Genomic DNA, 4,915 nt, shown 5'->3' on the forward strand with positions numbered 1-4,915 from the left:
TGCTGGTTTGTGTGTGTTCGTCCATACCACTCTCATTACGTTTCTCTGCACACTTGCTCTCCTAACAGGGAGCTTACTTACTTTTCAACTTGCTTCCAGAGTCAATGCAATATTCCATTACAGTTGATTTGCATCATCTTCCAAGCAACCACCAGAGGGAAGTATATTATTGTAGGGAAGTCAAACATTTTTCATATAAAAACTGATTAGCTATCCCCTCGTCGAAAAGGAACAAAAGTCTATAACATATGCAAGTCATGCAAATTATTTGTCTATGTTTTTATTGTTGAAGATAGTTTGAAATGCCAATTGTGCTCAGAGAAGCACAATCGCAAAAGAAGAAGAAGAAAGGAAATCAAGAGTTTTCTTATATTTGTAATCATAAATAAATTAACAACATTTAGGTGGTCATAAATGTTCCCCTTTATAAGTGGTTCTGACCCACCTGTTTAATTAAAATAAGTAGGAAACTAACATTCTACAAAGCAGTTAAAGAAGAATTAACTTGATTACACTCTCATTCTTAAGAACTGTGCCCATCTGTCCAGGAAAGTAGACAAAGGTAAGCTGGTATACAAAGCATTAGGGCAAATGTAGTGCTTACCTGCGACATCTGCATCTGCTGTATCTTTTTCTGCTTTCAGGTATTAACTGTTAGGTGTTAAGCTTGCGCTCTTGCACAAAGCATAGCCTCCATCTCTACTTGGAAAATTGCTGTGCTTACAAAATGATAGTAAAAATAAGATCAATTTGCTTATTGCTGCATGCACAGCTTGGGTATTAAAGGCAGAGATTGGTAAATAGCTGGTAGTTTTGTGGAGGGGAAATAAATAATACTGATAAGAGCAAACTGAAGGCTGTTTGCAGCCAAAATCAACTAGTTCCTTTTTAAAAAGTGGCTTATTCACTAGGCTGCTTTACTTAGTGTAGATATTGCATGTGTGTGTGTGTGTGAGAGAGAGAGAGAGAGAGATGCACATGCACACCCATATACACACGCAATTTGTTTCTTGAGTCAAAGGTAGGAGAAGGTGGGTATAGGCTATATCTTGCTTCAAATATTTATGCCTTTTGTGACCTTGTGATGGCTAAGTTAGATAAGGGAATAAAATCCATATAATAATTCTACCACTTGATTATAAAATTCAGTTTTGTTGTGGCTTTCAAAGGTCAATAAAGCTGCAGTTGTATATATGTCTACATAGAAATGAGGTCAAATCAGTAATAGGGCTGTGTGTCCTTCCATCCAGCCACCTCCCTCCCATGTTGCTGCTTTAAACCAAGTCACTCTTAAAACAGCTACATAGGTTCATATTAATGCAAGTCTGGAGCACGGCTTACTAAGCAGTTTCAATGTACAACCATGCTGACTAAATGTGTGCAGAATTTAAAATAATTACTTTGCCTTGGACAATTATATGCAGAATCACTTCATGAAGAAGACACATTGAAATTAGTGGCCCGGCTCTCAAACAGTACAATATCAGTCTTAATGCTGGGTGTATATAAACCAAGCATTGCATGTTTAGCTTAGGGTCATTTATTTATTTAAAAATATTATATGCGCGCTTATTCACTCTCAGTCACTTTGGATTGCTTCAAAAATAAAAACCCGATATACAAACAATAAAACCCTCTCGCTTCCTTTTAACCTTTTTTATACAGAGGCCATCTTTCCTTAGCCGAAAAAATGTTCATACTGTAAACAACTACTTCAGCTAAATTTCTAATAATAGTTGCAACTTGGTATTTTTGTAGTTCAGACTTTCTGAAGACTAGCCCTATATTGTTGTAAATCCATAAAATAGGTTGATTCAGGAATCTAATGACAACTGTGCATTAATGCTGTCACTTAAGCAAATGCTTACATACAGCGCCATCTCCCAAAATTAATTCTAGCAGACGCAAAGGAGGGGATTTGAAGATTGGTGCAGAAAAAGCTGGCGCCCTTGTCCAAAGAGATCTTGTAACCATCAGAGGGAACAGTTTCAAATACATACTTATTACCTGCAGATATTTTGTACAATATAAATTACAGGGAATCATTTTACTGTGTGTGTTCACTCTATGAACACTTAACCCGAACAGTAATCTAAAGGGTGCCTGTATACAACTTATGTGATGAAAGTGAATTGGATTATTTTTTTAAAGCACAGCAAAAAAAGGATAGAATTTAGTTTTTGCCAGTTGTACCAATGAAGAAATAATGTTACAAGGGGGAAGCTTTGGGGTGAAACAAAATCTGATTTTTGTTTCTAATTTAAGTCTCTGAGCATAGCTCTCTTATATGACTTAATAGTTTTTAATATTTTTTCTGGCAGGAGGGTTCTGGGGGGGGGGGTTGCGCTTGTCTTTATATCACTTTTTTAGTTTTTAACTCTGTAAGCCACCCAGAGTTGCAGCAATGAGATGGGCAGGTGTATATATTTTTTTAAATAAGTGGCATCACTTTATCAAATGTTTTGCGGGGCACTACTGTACCATAGGATAATTAAGGGTCTGGTCAAATCTACCCATCCAAAGAAAACATTGGAATAGTTGTTCCTTTGATACATAGTATCTTTGACCCAACATTGATATAAGCCTTGTATTTTGATACAGATATCATATCTCCTATTCAATACTTAATTTTGTTATGTGTCTGCTGTTATAATTATTTCTATCATTGCAGATGCCAATTTAAGTGAATGATATCTTTTAAATGCATATGGTTTGAAAGAAAGAAAAGAAACTTTGATTTGTTTAAACCTTCATAATAAAAATGGATAATGCATGTATAACTTGTCTAAACACATCCACGTTATAAAATTATTGTGAAATGTCATCCCTATTGCCTGGTTATGTTCCCTTAATAGCAGTGGTATTGTTTGAAAAGCTATGTGATGCAATCCTTCTATCCCCTGAAGATGGTATTTGGGCTATTTGGAAGAAGTATTGTGATTTTTAATCTACTCACTGCAAGGTAACAATCCAAACATATCTTCTCAGTTTAAATAGCTTGGGTTTGAGGTGTCAGTTGGGTTGCATGCAATTTACCTTGCTTAGGCAAAAATGAGTATGCATGCACACGCAATTTAGAATCATTTATACCAATGGATGAAGCTCAGTAACCTTTAGTGTGTATCGTCATGATTGTTTTTCTCTAGATCATTTCTACAGTATTGGCGACCTTCAGCAAGGGGACTCTGGTTGAAGTTCCTTAATTGGCCGTATATAGTTACTGCTAGTAAAACATTTAGGTAATTCTGCTTCTAACATCCATGCACCTGTTGCCAATTTGAACCTTGAAAACATCTGATCTCCATCCTCTGCCTTATTTTTGCCCTGAATTCCAAACTAAGAAATGGTTTCTATTTGGACAGTGTAACTCTAGTACTTCTCTCCTCATAGTATGCAATACAGTACAGTACATTGTACATTTCTTGTTAAATACCCCTATTTTCAATGTAAATTTCAGGCAGAAACAAGACAATTCCATTTGAAAGAAATTTTAATAGCCCTAATTCTGATTTCATGGTAATAAGCAATTATTTTCTTCAATGATTCTAATTCATAGTGTAATGTATTATTTTGAACTTTCATAGTTTTCAGTTGTCCATAAATCCAAAATATACCATTTTCCTGGTTTCCATTTCTTTATACAATGATTTTTAACCACTTTCACAAAACGTATTATACTCATGGAAATAGTGCAGCAGAGTTGGGAGAACTAGCTGCAGCTACTTCCTCTCTGGTCAGAAATCCAATAGAATGTAAAACGTTCACCCAAGCCTTCAGGGCTTTCTCTGTTATTACCAGTAGTTTCACATTTGAGATGATTAAGAAGGAACGCTTTTCATTTTACAAAGCTTATTTGGTCTTAGTGGCCGAAATAATGTTATTTTTAGGCTGTCAAAAATGTAAAAACTGGGTTGTCATCCACTCATTGTTCAGCTGCAAGATAAAAATGAAGTGAAAAAGTACAGATAGTCCTCAACTTACAATCACAATTGAGCCCAAAACCTATGTTGCTAAGCAAGACATTTGTTAAGTGAGTTTTGCCCCATTACGACCTTTCTTGCCGCAGTTGTTAAATGAATCACTACAGTTGTTAATAACTCATTTTTTCTGAATTTTTTTTATTGGTTCAAAGCATGGCACAGTAGACATTCTTGTAGAATTTTTCTTTATTTGCAATACTTTAAAGAAGAAAAAGTTAGTTTCTTTTCCAACCCTATGGATATGATATTCACCTAAAGTTTCCAAGCTGCTTTCCTCTCATTCCTTCAGAATGACAGACATAAAGGTTTCCCCTGTCCAGTCATGTCCAACTGTAGAGGGCGGTGCTCATCACCATATCTTAGTTGAGGAAAACACTTCCATAGTCATGTGGCCAGCATGACCATACACTGAGGCTCAGGAACATTGTTTCTTTCCCACAGAAGTGGTATCCTATTTATCTACTTGCATTTGCAAGCTTTCAAACTGCTAGGTAGGCAGGAGCTTGGGCAAATAAGGGGAACTCACCCTGTCGTGCAATGATCGGGTCCCAAACTGACAGGCCCAGTGTGTAACTGCTGAGCGTATGCCTCCCAGAAGATAGAAGAATGCAGCAAAATTGATTTACAGCCTAATTGGTTTAGTATTCAAAACTTAAGTATCTGCCTGCAATAATGTTTTTCCTCTCTTACAGTGTATCTTTATATTAAGATGTAGGTATGTCTGTAGGCATGAAATTTCCCACAGAGGTAATCAAGAGCTTCAATTAAAACTTAGCTGGCAATTCACACAGAGTTAATCAAGTTTTGATCTTGTTGAGTCCTCAGATCTTATTCTGCCTCTCTGGACTTGTGCTCTCTGCATAATCATCACAACGCGAACCCATTTTTAATGAACTTTCCCCCAGGAACATGCATGCCTGAAGCCATGGTCTGTG

The sequence above is a fragment of the Natrix helvetica genome (assembly GCF_964273705.1).
Source record: "Natrix helvetica genome assembly, chromosome: 2".
NCBI classification, from domain to species: domain Eukaryota; kingdom Metazoa; phylum Chordata; class Lepidosauria; order Squamata; family Natricidae; genus Natrix; species Natrix helvetica.